General features: G+C 44.9%; 1 protein-coding gene across 3 annotated transcripts in view; it reads left to right on the top strand.

Moving 5' to 3' along the window:
- LOC126272898 (lysM and putative peptidoglycan-binding domain-containing protein 3-like) overlaps window positions 1–25,541 on the top strand; it is a 65,213-nt gene that overhangs the window by 25,323 nt on the left and 14,349 nt on the right. The window contains exon 2 of one of the 3 annotated variants that reach the window (XR_007549275.1): window positions 6,836–7,031. The exons of the other annotated variants lie outside the window; for them this stretch is intronic. The gene's annotated coding sequence lies outside the window, so the exon portion shown is untranslated. The remainder of the gene's footprint in view (window positions 1–6,835; window positions 7,032–25,541) is intronic. 3 annotated transcript variants of the gene reach the window in all.

The following is a 25,541-nucleotide window of genomic DNA, read 5'->3' on the forward strand; positions in this document are numbered from 1 at the left end:
TAGCATAACAAAGTAAGACAAAGCAAAGATGATGTTCTTCACAGGAAATGCTCAGTATGTCCACCATCATTCCTCAACAATAGCTGTAGTTGAGGAATAATGTTGTTAACAGCACTGTAAAGCATGTCCGGAATTATGGTGAGGCATGGGCGTCAGATGTTGTCTTTCAGCATCCCTAGAGATGTCGGTCGATCACGATACACTTATGACTTCAGGCAACCCCAAAGCCAATAATCGCACGGACTGAGTTCTGGGGACCTGGGAGGCCAAGCATGACGAAAGTGGCGGCTGAGCACACGATCATCACCTAACGACGCACGCAAGAGATCTTTCACCCGTCTAGCAATATGGGGAGGTTCTAATAAAACCCCATGTTATTCCCAGCATGTGTGTCAATTTTTACCTCTCTATTTACATTATTCAGTGGTTTATTAAGTTTCCAAATTTATACTGACTTTTTGATCACCCGGTATGAGTGGGGTCTGCCGTTCCGATTTTTATCCAAAATTTCCTGTCACTTTGTACTTTTTGTGTCCAAGTGGGTGCCTCCCGTAGTCCCCCTCCCCCATTACCAGGAGAATGGGGTTCTGCAGGGCTCTGTATTGAGTGTGGATGTGTGTCTCTATTTTTAGTGGCCATTAATGGTCTAGCAGCAGCTGTAGGGCCATCCATCTCATCCTCTCTGTATGCAGGCAGCTTCTGCATTTCGTACTGCTCCACCAGTACTGGTGTTGATGAGCAGCACCTGCAGGGATCCATCCACTAGGTGCAGTATGGGCTCTAGCCCACGGTTTCCAGTTTTCGGCTGCAAAGTCAAGTGTTATGCACTCCTGTCGGCATCATACCATTCATCCAGAGCCAGAACTTGACCTTAATTATGATCCACTCACTGTACTGGGATATGTAAATTCTTAGGACCGGCTTTCGACGTCTGAGTAACTTGGCTTCCTCACCTTCGTCAGCTTAAGCGGAAGTGCTGGTAGCACTTCAGTTCCCTCCGCCTCCTGAGCAACACCAACTGGGGTGAAGATCGCTCTACGCTTCTGCAGCTCTACAGAGCCCTTGTTAAATCCTGCCTTGACTATGGGAGTTTGGTTTATGGTTTGGCGGCGCCCTCAGCATTGCGTTTGCTCGACCCAGTGCACCACTGTGGTGTTCGCCTAGCGACAGGAGCTTTTAGGAAGAGTCCGGTGACCTGCATCCTGGCGGAGGCCCGAGTCCCTTCATTGTGGATCCGATGGACGCAACTGCTCGCCAGTTATGTTCCACACATTCGTAATTCTGAGCATCTGAGCTACAGTCTCCTTTTCCCACCCACTGTAGTTCATCTCCTGCATCGGCAACCGAGGTCAGGGCTCATGATTGCAGTTTACATGCAATCCCTTCTCCCTGAACTGCAGTTCTTCCCTTTACCACTTCTACTTTATGTCCATTCATGTACACCTCCATGGTCAACACCTCGGTTGAAGCTTCATCTGGACCTTTTGCACGGCCGTAAGTACTCCATTAACCCCACCGCTCTTCGCTGTCACTTCCTCTTGATTCTTGACGTGTTTTGGGCCTCTGAAGTTGTTTACACTGACGACTCGATTACTGATGTTAATGTTGGCTTCACCTATGTCCACAGAGGCCATATTGAACAGCATTCCATACCTGCTAGCTGCAGTGTATTCACTGCAGAGGCTGTAGCCATGTATCGTGCACTTCAGTACATCCATTCCTGTTCTGGTCATTCGTTTCTTCTCTGTTCTGACTCCCTGAGCAGCTTCCAAGCTATTGACCAGTGCCACCCTTGCCAACCTTTGGTGGCGAACATCCAGGAGTTCATCTCCGCCCTGGAAGAGTCCAGTCATTCAGTGGTGTTTGTGTGGACCCCATTACACGACTGAATCCTAGGCAACGAACTTGCTGACAGGCTACATGGAAATCGCTCCTGGAGATGGGCTTCTCTGCAAGTGACCTGAGTTCTGTCGTACACCACAGAGTTTTTCGGCTTGGGAGATGGAGTGGTATAACAGTGTGCACAAAAAACTGTGTGTCATTAAGGAGACTGCAAGTGTGTAGAAGTCTTCCCTGCGGTCTTCTCACAGGGAATCAGTTGTCCTTTGTCGGCTCCACATTGGCCATACGTGGCTCACACACCGTCGCAAGGATCCACCTCAATGTCGCTGTGGCTCCCAGATGACAGTCCTCCACCTCTTGCTTAACTACCCACTTTTAGCTGCTCTGCGGCGGTCTTTTAACTTTCCCAGCACCCTGCCTTTGGTGTTAGGTGACAATGCCTTAACAGCAGCTATAGTTTTACATTTTATTCATGAGGGTGGGTTTCATCATTTGATCTGAGTTTTAGAGCGTGTCCTTTATCCCTCTGTGTCCTCCAACCTAGAGCTTTTAGGGTGGAGGTTTTAATGTGTTGCAGAGTGGCTAGCTTCTCCTTTTTTATTCTCATGGTCAGCCTGCCATGGTAATCTTATTTCGTGTTTTTAATCTGTTCTCCCTGTTTCTTGCATTTCTCTATGGTTTTCTTGTCCTGTTTTGTCCATTGTAGTGTTTGTTGTCCTTCTGTCGTTCTTCTGGTTCTTCCTTTCTCCTGTTATTGTGCCATACATCATCATTGTTTTCTTCTTTCCTTTGGGTAATTGTTCTACTGGGAACAAGGAACCGATGACCTCACAGTTTGGTCCCTTTCTCCACTTTTTAAACCAAACAACGAACCTCCAATGCTGCAATTGTGAAATTTCCCAGCACCACAGTAGAATCTCCGTCTCATTCTCCCAAAGCTGCACAAGAAGCCACCAAATCTTCACCCCTGATGGCGAAATCACCTGCTACACAATCATCGTACCAGAAAGGACAAAAGGAACATTCCCATGAAGATTTTGTTCGTCCCTCCGGCAAACATACATTTGAGTCTTCATCTGCCAACTGTAAAGGCTCCAAGAAATTGAACAAGTGCAAACGGTCTTCTCCTTTCCCAACACGGAGATTCTGTTCAGTGGTGTCACCATGTGATACACTCATCCGGCCGACCTCCATTTCACCAGTGCACACTGCCTAACATATTTCTCCCCTGGAGTTGGCAGGCCAACCCAGGGAGAATGCAGACACCTTCATAGATTTCATGGAACAGGATCCTCAAGTCTTTGTTCCCTGTAGCAGGGAGTTTTCCAAGATTGGCACACTCAGCAGCTGCCAAGGTGACTGCCCTTTATTTGTTCCCTCCTACTCATTCCCCTTTATTATGGGGCATTAGATCTGACAAGGAGAAATTGCGGCTAATCTCGGAATCACAACGTCTGGTTGTTTTCTGCCTCCAGCAAATGAAATTGCCTGCTTGCAACCACTTGGACCTCCCGCTTTCCCTTGCGGTCCGCTTTGACCTTCCGCCTGAGGTGGCATGTTTTCCAGACGCTGCCATGAAGCCACTGTCACACCCGTACCTAAGCCTGGTAAGGACAAACACCTTCCTTCGAGCTACCACACAATTCTCACCAGAGAGAGTTTGATGATGGAACATGATCCATGGCTGGCTGGTACAGAGGTTTTAGTCTCTCAATCTCCGCTGCATAATGTGGATTTTGTGTGTTCTGTTCTGCAGTTGACCATCTCATCACTTTGTCAACCCACGTAACGAACAGTTTTCTGTGGAATACTGGACCGTGGCCATGTCTATTGATATGGAGAAAGCGAGCCTACGACACCTGCTGGGGAACTGGTACTCTCCATACTCTATACACCTAGTGCTTCCGAGGCTGCCTGCCCTATTTCTTTCAGGAATTTATAAAGATAGAGTTTTCAAAGTCCTTGTGGGTTTTGCCTTATCAGACACTTGTATCCAAGAGAAGGGTGTGCCTCGAGGCTCCATGCTGAGTGTCTTTCTCTTTTCTATAGCCATTAATCCTATTATTGACTGTATCCTGCCAGGCATCTCAGCCTCCCTTTTTGTTGATGACTCTGTGATCTATTGCAGTTCTCAAAGGACTTGTCTCTTTGAGTGATGTCTTCAGTGATTTCTCGATTGTCTTTACTCGTGGAGCATCAACAGTGGCTTTAGTTTTTCCACTGACAAAACTGTTTGTATGAGTCTCTGGCGGTGCAATGGGTTTCTTCCGCCACCTTTGTCTTGGGCACGTTGCTCTTCCATTCGCTGAAACTACAAAATTCCTGGGGCTCTTGTTTGATGGGGAACTTTCTTGGTCTTCCCACATATTGTGCTTGTCCGCACACTGTGCACTGTCCCTCAATATCGTGTACGTCCTGAGCAGAAGATCGGACCACCCTCCTCGGTTTATGCCGATCCGTGTCAGTTTGAAACAAGCCGGTACTTCGTCTAAGCCTACTGACTTTGTATTTTAGGTTTTATATAGTCTAAATGTGAAGAAATCGAAAAGAAAATGACTATCGGAAGGACAGACTTATCGTATAGAAAAGTCAAATCAACCTTTGGTGGAATTAAAAGCAAGATCAGTAACATTAAAAGTGCAATGGGAATTCCACTCTTAAACGTAGAGGTGGTAGAGGGGAGAGGGGACAGGTGTGAAGAGCACATTGGAGGCCTCTATGAGGGGGAAGACTTGTCTGATGGTGTTTAGAACAAGAAACAGGAATTGATTGGGGGGGGGGGGGGGGGGTGCAGAATCAGAATATGAAAGAGCTGGAAGACTTAAGAGCAAAGAAGACAGAAGGTATAGATAACATTCGATCGAAATTTCTAAAATGTATTAAACTGGCGATATACCATCAGACTTTTGGAAATAAAAATCACCCACACTATTCTGAAAACTGTGAGAGCCGACAAGTGTGAGAATTATGCATTCGAATTACTGACAAGAATAATATACAGAAGAACAGAGAAGAGTACTGAGGACATATTAGATGATAATTGGTTTGGCTTCAGGAAAGGTTAAGGCACCAAAAAGTCACTTCTGATGTTGCAGTTGATAATGAAGGCAAGAGTAAAGACAAATCAAGACTGTTCATAGGATTTTTTGACTTGGAAAAGTTTTAGACAATGTAAAGTGATGCAGGATGTTCAAAATTCTGAGAGAGATAGAGGTAAGTTATAGGGAAAAATGGGTAATATACAAGAACAAAGAGGGAACAAAAACACTGGGAGGCCAAGAACGAAATGGTTAGATTAAAGAGGGTGTGAGACAGGGATTTGGTCTTTCGCCCCTACTGTGCAACCTCACAGTGCTCTGCGATGTATTGGGTTTTGAGGATTTATGGAAATGTTTCACAGCAGATATTTACAGGCAGGAAGAATTTATAAAAGGGATGTTGAAGAAGCTAAGGAGGACATTGATTTGTTCATTGAAGGATCTCACAATCCATGTAAGGCAGCTGGAGGCATGATCAGTGAACACACAAAGAAACCTACGTCTTTCTCAATTTGTGTAGTCAGGATTTCTTTAACAATTATTTTATTGACATTGTGATAAACACTGTAAGTGCAACCGCAGACCTCAATATACGAATATTGGAACTTTAATAGTGGCAACTATTTATTTACAGATTGTATAAAATAGATGTGTGTTTCAAAGATTTACTGAGCTTCAAAGTAGTCACCAGCATTGTGTACAATCTGTTGCCAGTGATGTGGAAGTCGTAGGATACTCTTAGCAGTGCAAGTTTTGTTGACTGTTCGAGCAGCGCAGTGTATTGCCCGACAGATTTGTAGCAGTTCTGAAGTGAATGCCGTGAAGTGTTTCCTTCAGTTTATAAATCGAATAAATCTTACGAGAGCAGCCTCATCAGTCAAACAAATAAGTAACAGCTTGCACTGTACGTGCTTGAGAACTGTCCTGTAGAAAGTGTCATAACTTCTGTCTCTAAGCTTGTCGTAGGTTGTGTTCCAAAAATGAACAGCATGATGATAACTTTTACTGCACTCTCCTGACTGAAGTCATCGTAAGTTCAGCTCGATTTGTAAAGTGAAGGCAACACTTCACAGCATTCGCTTCAGAACTGCTACAAATTCATCTGGCAGTAGACCGTGCTGCTCGAACTGTCAAAACAACTAGTATCCTACGACTTCCACATCACTGGCAATTGGTTATACACAATGTTGGTGAGTACTCTGAAGGTCAGTAAAACTTCAAAACCCGTATCTAATTTGTACAAGCTGTAAATAAATAGTGGCCACCGTTAAAGTTCAAATCCTCGTAGATCCTGCAGCTGCTGTAAGAAATGACAAAAAGTACGCCTTGGTGAACTGGGAGGGGGGAGGGGGGGACTGGAAAAAGTAAAGCCATCTGGTAGTCAAGGCATATGTTGAATGTCTACTAATATCCTCAAGAGCTGCCGAACCACTAATTATTGTAATTAATAAGTATTTCTCTGGTGGTGTATTTTTGGACTTTCTGAAACACAGTGCCATTTTATACAAAGGGTTACCCAGGTATGATGACAGGCAGTGAAAGATCAAGTATCAAATTACTTTGAAATTAATAAAATCTTTACAGATGCACAGCATGGTTTCCAGAGAGGCAAAGTTACAGCTACAGTAGCACAAGATCTTTGTACTAGTGTAAAGCTAGCTTCGAAGAAAGAGAATCTTTAGCACTGACATTGTGTGATGACCAAGAACCATGCACAAGTAAAAATTAGGCATTCCCCACGAATACTGTATGGCACAACAATTTTTGTTTTGCATGTTTTTATGATCAGTATCATCTTAATTTGTGCAGTGCTTCATAGGTCAAACATGATACTTGTCACAAATGTGGAGGTGTTATAATATAAATAAAATGACTGCACTGATTTTATTGAAAGTTCTTGGGTATCCTGTTTTTAATTTCTAATCTCCTCATGACATATTTCTCCTTTTTTTCAGGATAAAGGTTACGAAAATAATAAGTGAACCATTAAATATTGATAATTGGCACAGTCACAATAATTCTGTTGTTAGAATTATGCAGGAATAGGGAAAAAAAGTGCTGGCAGGTTGATTTGATCCAGACTTCGCACTTTTGAAATTAAGCACTTACTCACTCAGCTGCTGACTGCTTGAACATTAGCGACAATACGAAGTATGTGAGCACACATAAAATTTTCAAGCATGATTTTCTTGAAAATGGTTGAGAGTTGTCTTTCTGTTTACATATGTTTAAATCCTAGTTGTGCCGTGCGGGGTAGCCGTGCAGTCTTAGGCGCCTTGCCATGGTTTGTGCGGCTCCCCGCATCGGAGGTTCGAGTCCTCCCTCGGGTGTGTGTGTGTGTGTGTGTGTGTGTGTGTGTGTTTTGTACTTAGCATAAGTTTGTTTAAGTTAGATTAAGTAGGGTGTAAGCCTAGGGACCAAGACATTAGCAGTTTGGTCCCACAGAAACTTACCACAAATTTCCAATTTTCCTTATTGTGCCATACATATCTTGTCAGTATGAATCAAACTGGTGAGGGGAAGTCTGTACATTCCCTTGTCCGTCAATATGGAATTGGAGGCACTGTACTGGCAACCTTCAAATCTTGTTTAGGGAAGGAAAAAAAAAAAAGAGCAGATCGTATGTGCCCAAGGAGCACCATCATGTCAACAGAAGTGAAAACATGGCGTGCCACAGAGATGAACCAGCCATGCGCCCCCCCCCCCCCCCTCCCCTTCACCTATTCCTGTTCCTGGTTCCATAAATGATATAAGCTCTCGTGGACAGTTCTTGTAGTTTGTGGAGAATGCAACTTTGTATATAAAAGGCATCAATACTAGAAAGGCCCAAGAAGCAGCAGACTTTTCATTTGATAGGACAAAGGAATGGTTTGTTATCAACAAAATGGAAGAAAAGTGGAGACGAAATGTAAAAATTGGTATGTAGCCTCAGTGACAAAGGATAGCTGAACAGTTTAGATGCTGTGAAGTTGTTGGGTTTCATGGGTGACTGCTGAATCACTTGCTGTAAACACACGACATCAGAACTAAACTTACTTGGTCACGCACCCTTAGCACAACTGTCAAATCTGTGCCCCCATCCCCTCCTTGTAAAACTGCATTCCTGAATTTTTTGCATAGGTTTAGCTATTTCTGTAATTGGAAAAAAAATTATTTAATTGAACCATATTTATATAACATTGGGCACAAAACAAATTAAATGTATCTTTGTAGTAAATAGAGCACAAGTTGAGTACACTTTATTATTATAAAAAAGTAAAGTAATCTGTAGATTGGTTTAAGTATGATTTATAATAAAGTAATCTAAAAATTCCACTAGTTGATGTTTAAACAGCTTGGTGAAGATAAAGTATACAAAAAAAGGGGGGGGGGGTGTTAACAATGTCCCACTAACAAGAATGGCACAAGATTCATTGCATTATGTCAGTAAAACAAATTTGTAATCACATTGACCCACTGAGTAAAAATTTTCAAAAGCAGAAGACCTGGAGGTAACCCATACAATTGTTAGATGAGTATGAAATCCATCATGTTGCTGTCACATACCATTCTCAGAAATAAGTTCACAGTGTATAAATCTGTAAAGGTGCAAATTGTGACTTGGATCACTATCTTGCCCGCATCATTTTCCCCAAAAGAGCACACTGCAGGAGTACACACCTTCATGAAATTGACACAAAAAGAATCCAGGAAACTAATACAAAAGGAATGGAGGAAAGAAAAGACAGTCATCTGGAAACAGTTACAAACCTCTTTGATACACTAAAAGGGCAGTATCTAGACCCAAAGGCAATAAGCATCATTAACCGAACGCTCATGGACACAGTGTACAAAGTGAAATTAAGATGGGGAAATATCTGAACCTTTTGAAGTTACAACAATTGTTTGCCTAGGAGATAGATTGCCACAATACATTTTCAGTTTCATCTTAGAAAAAGTCCTTAGGGAATAGGATGAAAATTAAAAAATCAAAGTCTTTGGAAACCTGTTCTGCTTGGATGAACAAACAGGACATTAATATCTCTCGCTTAGCTTTTCCCGACAATTTAGTGATACTAGCGGACAGTTAAATTGCAGCAATAACATAGAAGCCCTCAAAGAAGTTGATCTGTACCAAATTTAATGTTCAGAAATTAAACACAAAGTCACAAATCATGATCATCAGATATCTCAGTGATATTGTTGAATGAAAGAGGCTATCAAAGGAAGCACAGCCATTTTGATATTTGGATGAAGTATCACTTAATCCACACATTTAGAAAAAACTCAATATATACAAGAGTTGATCTGTCTTGGTGTTCTTAATCTGCTCTTTCACCTTGAACTTGAAGGCAGCTGTTATATTAATTACCTACACTATATCAGTATCTCTACTATATTTGCCACCAAAACACCTGCACATTGTTCGAGAGAGTGAGCTCTCATTTAAGGCATTCCCTGACAGGAAATTTGTCAGGTGAAATGTTCTGGTTCATGTGAGATCTGTTCTGAATTGCACTTATGGTTCTGTTAAATACTTTAAAGCACTCTAGCCCTCAGTCAGCAAAAATTGGATGCCTTCTGTCAAATAGCACATTTGCTTCGGCATCAGCTCACCAGTGTTTGAGATCCTCCAATGCTGTAGTGAAATTGCAACAATGGCTCCATAGTTGAACATGTGCAAGTTTTATAGACAGCTGTGTGAACCTAGCACATCTGAATAAGATGTTCTCAGTTTTCAAGCCACATCAATTTGAATAAATTCTCAAGCTTTCGATGGCTACCTCTGCCATCATCGTCAAGAGCAAAACTACAGACTACCAGGGCAGGTATGAATCGGAGGGGATCAAAACGAAGCATGTGCAGAAGGTGATTTGGGCAGCTCGTAGCATTCCAGCCCGCCGTGGGAACGAGTGACATCTGTAGGTGCGAGGGGCCAGCGCTACATTTGAAGCTGCCACTCCTGTCTACCTACAAGGGTTAAGCATCTGTCGTTGCTGCCTTTCAACATCCAAAGCCCGCCCCACACCCTACTCAGTGTGTACCCGTGGTCTCTGTTAAAATTGTTGCTGTTTGTTCAAATCCCAGCTGCTTATTTTGTAATGGATTCCCAGTATGTTGATGCACGAGTCAAGAATCACGTTCTCAAACAGTATTTTGTGTCTGTTTTCCAGGCAATGCTGAGCTGTGGCTGATTTTTCAAGCTCCATTTGTTTAATATGTCTTTATGCTCAATACAATGCTCTGCAACTGTGCTAATTGTCTGGCCTATATAGATGCCGCTGCACTCGCAAGGGACACCATGCACACGAAGAGCTATGTGACCCTTTAACAGGGCACAAAATCCCATATCGTGGGAGCGGGCCAGAACACTGCTGTCAATCCATGTCTCTGGAGTACACGTCCTAACTTCGTGCTTGCTGCCCCACAGTAAGGCAGGAAAGCTGCCGGCTTGGCTTTTTTGCTGATTCGCAAGGCAGTGTCTCTTTTGCTAAAACCATTTTCTCTGAACATGCATCTCAAGTGCTGCAATTCAGACTGTAGGCAGTTGCCATCAGAAATAACTTTGGTTTAGTGTATTAACATGTTCGGGATGGCATTCTTGTTCACAGGGTGGTGAAAACTATCAGCGTTCAAGTATTGATCAGTTTGTGTTGATTTCCTGTACACTGAATGACCAACCCTGCCTTCCACTCAACTAAAACATCCAAAAACAATAGCATGCCATCCTTCTCCATTTCTGTGGTAAATTTAATCTTGGGATGGACACCATTAATTGATCCAAGAACTGCTGCAATTTATTTTCGCCATGAGGAAGGTGTCATCAGAGTACCTTAGGAAGCAAGATGGATACAATACTGCAGAGTTCCGAGCCAAATTTACCATAGTGATGGAGAAGGATGGCAAGCTACCGTTCTTGGACGTTTTAGTTGAGTGGAAGGCAGGAGGCTGGCTTGGTCGTTCAGTGCATGACTGGCACAAGGGGCTGGCACCACATTTGAAACTGCATCTCCTGCCTCCCTTCAACTGTTAAGCATCCATTGTTGCTTCCTTTTGACATCCAAGGCCATCCTCATGCCCTACTCAGTGTGTACCCCTGGTCTCTGTTAAAATTGTTGCTGTTCATTCTAATCTCAGCCGCCTCTATTGATAATCTCAGAACCAGTGCTGCAATAATGTAGCACTTTCTTTCCAAAACAAGTCCGAGAGATTGCAGCTGCTATCTTCTCGTTAAAAATACACAGCAAAAATTTACAAATTAGTACAGTATTGCCAATTGGTGGAATGAATTTCACATGGACAGCAACATCTCTCCAAAAAGCTATCCTCCCCCAATTACCACCATACAGTCGCCTCATCACCCCCCCCCCCCCCCCCCCCAAAAAAAAAAACAAAAAATTGTAATACAAGTCCTTTGCAAGAGGTAAAGGTTAATTTGATAATCAATTTGCACAGCACACTTTGTAATTCATTTGTCCCTATCTGTTAAATTTTTATACTATCAGGGTGAGGATTCAATTTAATACTTCACGGAAATTTCTGTAGTGGACCTGGAAAAAATAGGAGTATTGTGAAAATGCAGGAACTTGAGTCCTGTTTGAATTCACTCAGTTCTATATGTCTATGCATTCTGACAAGGAATGTGTGTGATATTTATGCATTACCCTGCACAAATATATCCACAGATGAATGATCCCACAATGCACAATACAAATTATATGGAGTGTCTGAAGATTTTTAGGCATACAGTACACAGGTGTTGGACAAAAATACAAAAAAGTTGCAAAAAATACACGGTCAAATGTAAATGCAGATGCCAACTAAGTCTGCAGGCTGTGATGTTCTATAATGGGCATTCAAATTAAACCCAATCACTAGTGTAAAGTATTGATAACAAATTTATTAACTCAAAAATTAGTTCTGCACAGTACACATACTAAAAAATAGTCACCAAAACTGTTTGCACATTTATCCCATGACACTAGCCTGTTGATTTCATCCTTGAAGAAGCTAGTAAGCTGCTGTCAGATCCAGGCCTGGACCAAGTCACACATCGTCCATTGCGAATTGATGTCCGTGAATAGCTGGTTGTAGTGGTCGAAACACTTGAAAGTCACATGGTGAAAGGTCGGGACTGTATGGTGGATGTTCCAGCAGTTTCCCACCAAAACTGCTGCAATGTCATATTCACCGCATTGGCTGTGTATGAGCAGACATTATCATGCAGCAGGATAACGCCATTGGACAATGTGCCTCGGCGTTTCGACTTGATAGCTTGTCTAAGGTACTGTAAAGTGGTTTGATAACACTGGGCACTGATGGTGGTTCCCCGTTCCAGGAGCTCGACACGCAGTGGGCCCTTGTGGTCAAATAAGGAGGACATCATGACCTAACAAGAATTGCTGTGCATGGCCTTTGATTTCTTTGGAGGTGCTGAAGTCCCATATTTCCGCTGCTTGCTCTGACGCTTGCTTTCTGGTTCAAAATGGTGACAGCATGTTTTGTCACCTGTGACAACATGCGACAGAAAGCTGTATTCCTCCTCATGATAAGATTGCAGATGACTCAAAGACAGCGCCATTCGAGTATTGCGATGTTCAGTGGTCAATTGGTGGGGCACCCACTGCGCACAGATTTTTCTAAAATTCAAGTGTTGATGCATTATGGTGTCGGTGGTGCCCACACTAATTCCCAACAACTGTGATGGACCTCGTCCATGCTGATTCTGCGGTTGTGCAAGAGTAAAGCATTCACCTCCGCAACCATTTCTGGTGTGCTGACATGATGAGCCTATCCAGGACGAGCATCGTCTTCCAGTGACCTGTGCCCCTCAAGGAATCGTTTGCGCCACTCCACAACACTTGAATGACTCAGACTGTACTCACCGTACACAGCCTTCATCCATCGATACGTTTCACGGCCTCCAACTCCCACAACCGCCAAAAATTGAATCACTCTTTGTTGTGCCTGCTTAATCGCCAGCATGTTAGGTAGTGTACAATAACTTGTGTGACCACCTTCTCTTTGGTGTGAAACCACACTGGCGCTATGCAACATCAAATGGTGCACATGCATCAGTCTCTCTACCAATAGATGGCACCACCATAACTTCAGTTACGTGGTGTCACCTTACGTGTAAGGCAAAGGTAGACACACTGACCAGGTTTCATTTGAATGAACCTCCTATATGATCATGAATGACACCTGTGCAAGTCGTCCTCAACACGTTGCAAGTGTGAGTCATGGTCAAAACAGTACTCTGTGTAGTTGTGGATGCATTATGTCATAGCCAAGTGAACTCAATGCGAGCAATTTGTTGGTACTTGTGGGTGGGTGGTATTCTGAGAGACATTGAATAAAATGTTTAAACTGCATGAAGGGAAAGTGGAAAACCTTCATCCTCTAAGTCACAATGGGGATGAAAGTGTGTGTTTAGTGAGTGCCACAGATGGTCATCGCACAGGACAGTTTTGCAAATCTCTATTCAGAACTAAATGTCGCACTTGCAACCCCTGCCAGCACCAAAGCAATACAAAGGGAGTTCCATAAGCAAGGAACTGTTTGGTGAACTAGTCCCAAAACCACTCATCAGTCCCCCCCCCCCCCCCCCCCCTGCCCCACGTGCGGGTCTGGGGGTAAGAATAGGCCCGAGGTGTTCCTGCCTGTCATAAGAGTGATTAAAAGGTGTCTCACACATTTAGGCCTTTATGTGATGGTCCCCTGTAGGGTTTGACCATTTTTCAAACTTTTTGGCTATGGGAGATGGAATGGCATAACAGTACACACAACAAACTGCATGTCATTAAGGAGACTACGAATGTGCAGATGTATTCCATGCGGACCTCTCGCAGGGAATCAGTTGTCCTCTGCCAGCTCTGCATTGGGCACGATTAGGCGACCCCACAATTACCTTCTGTGCCGTGGAGACCCGCCTGAGTGTTGGTGCAGTGCCCGGTTGACAGTGGCCCGTATTATGGTGGACTGTCCCATTTTCACTGCCCAGCAACGAAATCTTGGGTTACCGGAGATTCGTTGCCACTAATTTTATCTGACCATGCCTCATCGGCTGATTAGTTTTATGTTATATTCGTGAGGGAGGGTGTTTTCATTTGATCTAAGTATGAGCGCATGTCCCTCTGTGTCCCCCACCCTAGTGCTTCTAGGTTGGAGGTTTTAATTTGTATAAGAGTGGCTGGCTTCTCCTTTTTTATTCTCATGGTCAGTCAGCCATGGCAATCTGCTTTGTTGTTTTAATCTCTTCATCTCTTTTCTTGCGTTTCTGTGGTTTTCTTGTCCCCTTTTGTCAATTTACATGTTTGTTGCCATTCATCGTTCTTGTGACTTTTCCTTTCATTTCGTTTTGAGTTGTCAGTCTCGTTTGTTTAATTCTCACACTTGTGGCATTGTTGTATTGGGGACAAGGAACTAATGACCTCTTGTTTGGTCCCTTTCCCTCTCTTTGAATCCAACCAACCAACCCCTCATCAGCGATGGAAATGCGTGTAACAGGAAAATGTGGTGTCAAAGCCATAAGAGCTGGATTATGGAGCAATGGAAGAATGTCATTTGGCTGGCTCAGTCTTGTTTCACACTGTTTTCAACTTCTGGCCAAGTTTATGCTCAAAGAGTGAAACATGGTGGGGGTTGAGTGATTTGGACAGCCCTATCATGGTATTCCATGAGCCCCATAGTTACTCTGCAAGGCCACTTTACTGCCACGGAGTGTGTGATCATTTTGGCTGATCAGGTCCATCCTGTGATACAATGCTTGTTCCCAGTTGGATAACAACAAGGCCCTTGCTAACACAGTCCGTGTTGTCAAGGACGGGTTTTCAGCCTAAGGAAGAATTTTCGCAACTCCTCTGGTCACCAGATCTCAATATTACTCCCCCCCTCTCCCCAGTCAGAGGTTTGAGTCCTCCCTTGTGTGTGTCTGTCCCATATATCATGCTCAACAGGATAGGTTATCATTTAAAGAGAAACAATGCACTGTCTAAGAGACCTTTCATTTTCACTGAAATACGATTGTTATATTTTCCTAAACCCCTCCGCCCATTTTTCATCTCTTCTCTTCTTCTACACCACTGTTATCAAAATATGCATAATAGGAACAATGGAAATACTCTGAAAGTAAACAAATAGATTTAAACTTACCTCACTTGCTCCTCCACTGAATAAAGATAAAATGCAGAACAAATTCCAAACACCTGAGGACAGCTCTCAAATTACATGTCATCAGATATGGGTTTCTTAATAGAATACTATCCACACCAAGTGGTGAGGATAAGCAATGTCTTACATGAAAATGATTTCTACATCATACAATGACAATATCCTAAAAAGGACAGATTGCTACTCATCATGTAGTGGACATGTTGAGCCGCAGACAGGCACAACAAAAAGAGTACTAAATTCATAAGTTTTCGGCAGAAGGCACACACACACACACACACACACACACACACACACACACACACACACACACACACACACACACACACACACAAAAAATCATTCTAAATAGCTCACACACATGACCACTGTCTCTGGCAGCAGAGGCCAGACTGTGAATAACTGCACATGATGTGAGAAGGAATCTGAATGTAGGGAGTGTGGGAGCTGTATGTGGAAGCATACAGGGATGAGTTGGAAAGAGGGTAGCTAGGTGCAGTCGGGGGATTAGACGGAGGGGCAGGATGTTGGGAGGCTAGGGTTAAGGAGGGAAGTAAAGATTGTGGATGCACTTGTAGAATAGGTGGCTGTGGAGTGAGGTGTGTGGGTGAAGGACAATGACTAACAAAGGTTCAGGCCAGGACTATTACAGGAATGTGTGACACATTGTAGGGAGAGTTCCTACTCACACAATTCAGAAAAGCATGTGTTGATGAGAAGGATCCAGACTGGTCCGGCTATGAAGCACTCACTGAAATGGGCAGGGTGCTCAGCAAATGAGTGGTCAAGCTGTTTCCTGGCCCCAGTTTGTTGGTGGCCATTCATGTGGACAGACAGCTTGTTGGTCTTCATGCCCATGTGAACAAAATATAGTGATTGCAGCTTAGATTGTGGATCACATGATTGGTTTCACAGGTAGCCTTGCCTTTGATAAGATAGGTGATGCTTGTGACCGGAATTGAATAGGTGGTGGTGGATGTATGTATGGGACAGGTCTTACATGTGGTTGTATTATAGGAGTATGAGCCACGAGGCAAGGGGTGAGAGCAGTGTTTGAGTAAAGATGGACGATTATATTGTCTAGGTTCAGTGGGCGGCAGAATAGCACTGGATAGGGGTGTGGAGGATCATGGGTAGGTCATTCATCATTTCAGAGCACAAGGAGACGTAGTCAAAACCCTGGCAGAGAACATGATTCAGTTGCTCCAATCCTGGGTGGTACTGAGATAAGAGATATGAGATGCTCTGTGGCTGGACGGTGGGACTTCGGGAGGTGGTATGTGACTGAAGCGATAAGGCACACGAGATTTATTTCTGTACAAGGCTGGCAGGATAATTACAATCTGTAAAGGCATCTGTGAGACCCTTGGTATATTTTGAGAGGGCGCTTGTCACTATAGATGCAACAGCCGCAGGCGGCTAGTTTCATGGAAGGCACTTCTTGGTATGGACTGGGTGGCAGCTGTTGAAGTGGAGGTATTGCTTGTGATTGGTTAGTGCCTACTTTTAAGGGATCACGTACAGACAAATGCAGGGTACGACAAAGGGCACCTATTTGGCACCATCTTATGCCAACCTGTTCAGGAGCCATTTAGAGGAATCCTTCCTAACCACCCAGAATCCTAAAGTCTTCACCTGGTTCAGGTTCACTGATGACATTTTAGTGATCTGGACTGAGGGTGAGGATGCACATCCACCTTCCTCCAGAACCTCAACAACTCCTCCCCAACTCACTTCACCTGGTCCTCCTCAACCCAGCACACCACCTTACTTGATGTTGACCTCCACCTCAAAGGTCTCTACATCTGTATCTCCGTCCACATCAAACCTACCAACCATCAGCAATACCTCCACTTAAACAGCTGCCACACATTCTGTACCAGGAAAAGCTATCCCCCCCTGTGGGTCCGGGATTTGGAATAGGCCCAAGGTACTCCTGCCCCATCAGAAGAGGCGACTAAAAGGAGTCTCTCACTTTTTGACCTTATGAGTTCAGGTCATTAATGGTTTGACCTGCCACTTTCAGAATTCTACAGAAGTGCGGGCCATATGGGGAAGTATGCCTTACATGGTGCATGAGCTATCCATAGTGCTCTTAGATTCGATCTCCTGAATCTCATGTCATGGCTTTGCATCTCCACCAGCGATTCAGCTATTTAAGCGAGGACACTTTCTGGCATATGTCACCTTCTTTTCTTGTCTCCTGTCCTCTTTTGCCCCCATGGCAATAGTGGATTTCTCTGCGCCCAATATCCAGCACGGTAGCCAGTCCACAGTGGTGGGGCTGTCTTATACCCATTTGGTGGTAGCCCTGTGACAACACAGGGATCGCACTGATGATGCCTGTCTTCCTGCGGCATCAGGACTCCCAGCAACACCCATCAAGCTAGTTGGCCTTTGCTGTGGCTCGGTGGTGCCCATGGGGAGAGTCCCTGACCAGAGTGGGTGGCGTTGGGGCGGATGACCTGCAATAAAGTGGGCTAAGTCATCTCTAGCTGGTGACTGTACGGCACCAGCAGTCTCTAAGAAGGGCAAGATCGAATACATTGCTGACAGGTATGACCCTAACCCGTCAAAAACCTGCTTGATTTGGATAGCTATAGGCCAGTCAGCCTCACCAACATTGTTTGTAAGCTGCTCTAACGTGTGGTGTGTTGGCAGTTGGGTTGGGTCCTGCAGTCACATGGTCCACTGGTTCACTGCCAGGGCGGTTTCCTCCTGGTCACTCTACCACTGATAATCATGTGTCCCTCGAGTCTGCCATCCAACATGCTAACACCTTGTTGCAGTCTTTTTTTATTTACAAAAAGTGTATGACACTACGTGGCCACATCACGTCCTTTCCACATTATACGAGTGGAGTTTCCGAGGTCCGCACCCAATTTTTATCCAGAATTTCCTGTCGCTTCGTACTTTCCGGTCCAAATTGGTGCCTCCCATAGTTCCCCTGATATCCAGGAGAATGGAGTCCCGCAGGGCTCTGTATTGAGTTTAACTCTTTTTTTAGTGGCCATTAACGATCTAGCAGCAGCTGTAGGGCCGTTCGTTTCACCCTCTCTGTATGCAGACAACTTCTGAATTTTGTACTGCTCCACCAGTACTGGTGTTGCTGAGCGACACCTACAGGTAGCCATCCACAAGGCACAGTCCTGGGCTCTAGCCAACGGCTTGCAGTTTTCAGGTGCAAAGTCCTGTGCTACGCACTTCTGTCAGCGTCCTACCGTTCATCCGGAACCAGAACTTTACCTTCATGACGATCCCCTTTCTGTAGTGGAGATGTATTGATTTTTAGGACTGGTTTTTGATGCCCAATTTACTTGGCTTCTTCACCTTCACCAGCTTAAAGGGGAGTGCTGGCAGCACCTCAATGCCCTCCGCTGCCTGATCATCACCAACCGGGGTGCAGATCACTCTACACTGCTGCAGCTCTAAAGACCCCTTGTTCAATCCTGCCTTGACTATGGGAGTCTGGTTTAAGGTTTGGCGGTGCCTTCAGCATTGTGTTTACTTGACTCAGTGCACTACTGTGGCATTCAACTAGCGATGGGAGCTTTCTTTTAGGATGAGTCCAGTGACTAGCATCCTGGTGGAGGCTGAAGTCCCTCCATTGCAGGTCAGGCATGCACAACTGCTAACCAGTTATGTTTTACATGTTCGTAGATCTCCTGAGCATCTGAATTACCGTCTCCTTTTCCCACACACGGCAGTTCATCTCCCGCATTATCGGCCCAGGTCAGTGCTTACAATTGCAGTACGCGTACAATCCCTTCTACCTGAACTGGAATTCCTGCCTTTACCACCTATACTTGAGGTCCATTTGTGTACACCTAGGCCGTGGCTTTGCCTGGCCCTTTCACACAACCCAAAGCACTCAGTTCACCTCGCAGCTCTCCGCTGTCACTTCCTCTTGATTCCTGACATGTACCGAGGCCACGATGTGGTTTACACCTATGGCTCGACAGCTGATGGTCACGTTGGCTTCGCATATGTCCGTGGAAGACATATTGAACAGCGTTCCTTGCCTGATGGTTGCAGTGTTTTCACTGCAGTGCTGGTGGCTATATCTGATGCTCTTGAGCACTTACGTTCATGCTGTGGGGAGTCGTTTCTTGTGTGTACTGACTCCCTGAGCAGCCCACAAGCTATTGACCAGTGTTAGCCTCGTCATCCTTTGGTAGCAACCATCGTGCCCTGGAACAGTGCAGTCATTCAGTGGTGTTCGTGTGGACCTCAGGACACATCTGAATCCCAGGCAACAAACTTGCTGACAGGTTGGCCAAACAGTCTACACGGAAACTGCTTATGGAGATTGGCATTCCAATAGCTGGCCTTTGTTCATTTTTATGCTGCCAGGTTTTTCGGCTTTGGGAGATGGTATGGCGTAGTCTCAGTTCACACAACATACTGTGTGCCTCGATGCAGGCCTATCGCAGGGACTCTGTGGTCCTCTGTTGGCACCGCATTGGCCAGGCTTGGGTGGCCCACGGCTACCTCCTGCACTGTGAATACCCACCTGTGTCGATGCAGTGGCCCACATTGTGGTGCACTGTCCTACTTCGACTGCCCTGTGACGAATTCTTCAGTTAGCGGACTCGTTGCCTCTAATTTTATCTGACAATGCCTCATCGGCTGATTTAGTTTTAAGTTTTATTCGTGAGGGCGGGTTGCATCAATTCACCTTAGTTTTAGTGCATGTCCTTTGTCCCTCTGTGTCCTCCACCCTAGTGCTTTTCGGGTGGACATTTTAATGTGTTGCAGAATGGCTGGCTTCTCCTTTTTTACTCTCATGGTCAGCCAACCATGGTAATCTGATTTGTCGTTTTAATCTCTTCTACCTGTTTCTTCTGTTTCTGTGGTTTTCTTGTCCCCTTTTGTCCATTTAAGTGTTTGTTGCCCTTTCATCGCTCTTGTGGCTTTTCTTTCCTCTCCGTTTTGTGTTGTCAGTCTCGCCTGTTTTATTCTCATCCTTGTGGCATTGTTTTATTCGGAACAAGGATCCAATGACCTAGCAGTTTGGTCCGTTTCCCCCTCTTTTAAACAAACCAACCAACCAACAAAAACTTCCCATACAGCTTAGCCACTCGTGGCCATCACATCTGAAGTGATAAGCAGGCCCTATTGAAATATACTAAAGGTCTCACTGAGGCCGTCACTGACCATAATTACCCTCTCAGTCTTGTGCAGAAGCAGCTCTCGTATGCCAGTCATGCACCGCCTCCCAAAGTCCCACTGTTTGACTACAGAGGAGCATTCCCCTCCTGACTCAGTATCACCTAGGACTGGAGCAACCAAATCATATTTCCATCAGGGTTGTGGCTACCTCTCATTGTGAACTGAAATGAGAAATGTCCTACTCCCTATCCTTCCCACTGCTCCCACACAGGCATCCCATTGTCCACTAAACCTCCACAATACCCTTGTCCATCCCCACACAATCCCTTGCCTCGTGGCTCATATTTCTGTAATATGATCTAGATGAAAGACGTGCCCTATACACCCTTCCACCACCTCCTACTCCAGTCCAGTCACAAGTATCACCTGTCCCATCAAAAGCAAGGCTACCTGTGAAACCAGTAACATGATCATCAAACTAAGCTGCAACCACTGTGTTTCATTGTATGAGAGCATGAAAACCAACAAGATGTCTGTACACATGAATGCCACCAATATATTGCGGTCAAGAAACAGCTGGACCACCCAGTTGATGAGTATGCTGCCCAATACAATGTTCTTCGTTTCAATTATGTCATGTTGCTGCTGCCCAATAGCAACTGAGCCTAGTGACAAATTCACATCACCAGTTGGTGAATGCAAGCAGTCTTTTGTAGCTGTGGAGGTGATCTCATGGTGTGAAGATTCACAGTGTTTGGTCTGACACTCGGATGGTCAAAGTGCGCAATAATCGTTAGAGGTTTTTGCAATGGCAGTGAAATCTGGGAATGGAACTGTTATACCAATTTTTAGATGCATCAGCAACTGCTGTATGTTAGAATTTGGTCCATTCTTCCTTAATTGTATCTGCAGAATATCAGTGATTACCAATAATCTTTCGCAAAAGCTAAAGCACTGAAATAATAGTAAAAGAATTTCCTACTAGCTATACAATCCTCAGGAATGAAAATGGCTCTGAGGACTATGGGGCTTAACATCTGAGGTAATCAGTCCCCTAGAACAAGACCTACTTAAACCTAACTAACCTAAGGACATCACACACATCTGTGCTCAAGGCAGGATTCGAACCTGCGACCGTAGCGGTTGCGTGGTTCCAGACTGAAGCACTTAGAACTGCTTGGCCACAACGGCCAGCCTCAGGAATGAAAAATAATGGATGTCTGGAAATTTTTGGCCACACACTGTATTACAAACAGGAGTGCATTCCACTGTAAGTTTGGAGGCTGTAAATAAGGGGCAAATCAGCACATCATCTGTGATGCAAAATTACATAATGTTGGAGGTACCAAGTGCATGACATGAGATTGTGTGAAGTTTTAGTTTAGTTACTGCTTCCAAAGTAGAGAGGTCCTGTTTGTAGACAGCACAGGGGAACCTACAGAACCAAGTTTACGAGTATAAATTTGTTACTGTATTATAACAGGTAGAGGTTAGATCCTATGGGAAAGAGTCTTCCTTCCAATATTTGCAGACTTGAAGCTGTCACCATTACATGCTGCATGCAGGACACTATTTGAGACTGCTACATCTCATGGTACCCAGAGATGTTGTGCAGTGTCGAGATACTGGACTCACATTTGCCTGGTCATCCATATTTAGGTTTTCATAAGTTCTCTTAAATTGTTTGAGGCTAATATTGGAATGATGCCTTCAAAATGTAAACTGCAGATATCCTTTCGTCAGCTGTCCCCAATTCCAGTACATACTTAATCTCTAATGAGTGCCTCATCAACATGATTTTAAATAATAATCTTCCTTCTCCCTCTACATCACATGGTGACCATGATAAGGGAGTTCCGAAAGCCATGAGCAAAGCATTCTTAAAATTGAAATTCCAGCAATATTACAAAAAAGACTGCAGGATTGTAATCTACAGACTTTCCGCCACATGACCACAGGCAGTACTTCCAAAATAGCAGACGTCAATCCTTTATTTCAATAGTGTGCAGCCACTAAATTTCTTGTTAAAGAGGAAAAGCTGCTGCTGAAATTCAAATCTGACTTTTAACGTGCATGTGGAGATGTCTGCATGGGAGCTAGTGGCCTTAGGAAATTGTGAGGAATTTCAGAGATGGAAAAACAAATATCCAAGATCAGCTTTGTAGTGGTTGCACACAAACTGCCGCCACAGAATGTGACAAGAAGAGAGTTGGTGAGCTCATTAGAGAAGAGGGGCATGTCCAGTGAAGGAAATTGCTGCTAAGCTTGCAGTAGGGGACAATGCTGTGCAAGAAATGAGTCATAACTTAGGTTATAGGTTATCCAAAAGCTTGTCTACATTGGGTCGTATCCCCCCACCCCCCACCCCCACCTCCCTGCAGGTCCAGGGGTATGAATAGGCCCAAGGTATTCCTGCCTGTTATAAGAGCGACTAAAAGTAGTTTCACCTGTTTCAGCCTTTATGTAATGGTCGCCTGTAGGGTTTGACCTCCATTTTTCAAAATTGTGACAACCTGGGGGATGTTTTTGTAACCATCATGCCCCATAAGAGCTTAAATACGGTCCAGGGTATCATAGTTCACAGGGACCTTCTTTTGCAATCTGACGATTAGCTGCGTGCCAATTTAGAGCGACAAGGTGTACATTTCATCTGGCGTGTCCACTGGAGTCTGAAGGATGATCAGGTTGCCACTGGTGCCTTCTTCTTGGCCTTTGAGGGTGATACATTGCCCAAGAAGGCCAAGGTGATGGTCTACCGGTGTTATGTAAAGCCCAATATCCCTCCCTCCAATGCGGTGCTTTAAGTGCTGGAAGTTTGGCCATATGTTTTCCTGCCATACTTCCAGCATCACATGTCAAGATTGCGGACGCCCATCTCATCCCAGTACTCCATGTGCCTTGCCTCCCATCTGTCAACTGGAGAGCACCAGTCGCCTTGTTTGCCAGACTGGAGGATTCTCCAGAAGGAAAGGAAAATCATGGAGTACAAGACACTGGACCAACTGACCTACACTGAGGCTAAGAGAAAATTTGAACACCTGCATCCTGTATGTATGACATCGTCTTACACCACCACTACAACAGTTGTGACACCACCAGCTCTGCCAGCCCCCGTCACCTCTCAGAGCCCGAAGACTACACCTGCCCCCTTGATTTGACGGTGAAGGGCATTTGCCTCCCTGTTGCTCTTGCACCGCCTACTTTGGGAGAAACACCCCCACAATGATCGGAGACGTCCGTCCCCACTTCTAAGCCAGAGAAGCGTAAGTCTTCTTTGGCTTTTCTCACTAGGAAGGGGTCCCTTGGGTCACTCCCTTCCCAGGTTTCTGCTAGTGGGAAAGATGACACCTGCCAGTGGCTGAAGTGCCCAAGAGCAGCTGGCCATAGTGCTTCATGATCATGCTCAGTACCAGAGACTGAACCAGTGAAGTCCTACCAGCCAGGAGCAGCAAGAGAAATCCAAAAAGAAAACCCTTAAGACCAAGGAAATTGTGGCGGCACCCATACCACCACTAGCTACAAGCTCTGCGTCTGAGGATAGGTTGGAGATTTTCGCGTTCACTGAGGACCTAGATCTCGCCAGGCCCTCGGAAACAATGGATATAGTCTGCTTACGGAATAAGTAGGTGGCAGCAGGTGACTCTGAGGTGTAAGCTACCTCATTGAATGTTCTATGCCTTCCCAGTTTCATGACAACGTCATCCTCCACTGGAATTGCAGCAGTCTTTTCCACTGACTGGCTGAGCTACGACAACTGTTATGCTTTACACCTGCTTTCTGCATTACAGGAACCGTAGCGACTATAATTGAGTGTCAATTGGAGTTTGCGTTTATGTCCTAAACTCAGTCTTTAGTGAGCCTGAGCCCCTTCAAACCCCTCTTGAAGCTGTGGCTGTCACAATAAGGATGACACAGGAAATAAATGTCTACAATGTATGTCTTCCTCCAGATGGTGCACTGATTGATCAAATCTCTAAAACATTTCCTTCTTTTGGGAGATTTTAACACCCATAACCCCTTGTGGGGTGGAATTCTGCTTACTGGCCGAGGCAGATATGTCGAAACTTTACTGTCTCAGTTCGACCTGTGCCTCTTAAATATTGGGGCCACCAGACATTTCATTGTGGCTCATGGTAGTTACTCAGCTATTGATTGCTCCAGCATCAAGCCCACAGACGCTTGCCCAGATGGGCTTTAAGTAAAGCGGACTGGGAAACTCTCACCTCTGCTATCACCGTTGAATCTCCTCCACATGGTAACATCAATGTGATGGTTGAATAGGTGACTACAACAAATGTTTCTGTGGCAGAAAATGCGATCCCATGCTATTTAGGGTGCCTGAGAAGTAAGGCAGTCTCTTGGTGGTCACCAGAAGTCGCTGAAGCAATTAAGGAGTGTCGGCGAGTTAGACAGTGGCATAAGCAGCACCATACCCTGGAGCACCGCATTGCCTTTAAACGGCTCCATGCCTGCATTCACCAACTTACGAAATGATGCAAGCAGGAGTGTTGGGAGAGGTACATCTCGAACATTGGGTATTGAGTGCTGTACATCACCTTCACAACTCTGGATTAAGATCAGAAGTCTTTTTGGGTACGAGACCCCAGAAGGTGTCCCTGGCGTTAAGATCAATGGCATGCTCTCTACCGATGCACTGCCCAAGGAGCTTGCCACTCTTTGGAAGGTTCGTGCTTGGCTACCATGGGGCTCCAGCCTTTCCAGCACTTTTTCCCTTCCATTCTGTATGTTTATCCTCTTGCCATTCTTTTTCTGCCTCCTTTGGGGAACATTTCTGGGGTACTAATTGGAATGTTCTGCATTCTGTCACTGACCTGCAAACAGTCTCAACTTTCTTTTTGGCTCCTTTTTCCCTTCTCCTCTTGTTCCTCCACTTCGACATTTGAGGATCCTCTTTTTTTCTTCTTCCTCCCTGTGCGCTCCTGAAGGGTGTTTTTTCGGGTACCAGACCCCAAGAGGTGTTCCGGTGTTACCATAGATGGTGTGTTACTTATTGACACAAACACGATTGCTGAGCACTTTGCTTGAGCCTCTGCGTCGGAGAATTACCCCCAAGCCTTTCGCACTCTGAAATGGCGGCTGGAAGGGAATGTCGTCTCATTCACTACACGCCACAGTTAATCATATAACACCTCATTTACAGAAAGGGAGCTCCTCAGTGCCCTTGCACATTGCCCCAACACAGCTCCTGGGCCTGATCGGATCCACAGCCAGATGATTAAACATCTCTCATCTGACTTCAAGCAAAATCTCCTCATCATCTTCAACCGGATCTGGTGCGATGGCATGTTTCCATCGCATTGGCGGGAGAGCACCATCATTCCAGTGCTCAGACCCGGTAAAAACTCACTTGATGTGGATAGCTATCGGCCCATCAAC

Source organism: Schistocerca gregaria, chromosome 5 (assembly GCF_023897955.1).
Source record: "Schistocerca gregaria isolate iqSchGreg1 chromosome 5, iqSchGreg1.2, whole genome shotgun sequence".
Lineage (NCBI taxonomy): Eukaryota > Metazoa > Arthropoda > Insecta > Orthoptera > Acrididae > Schistocerca > Schistocerca gregaria.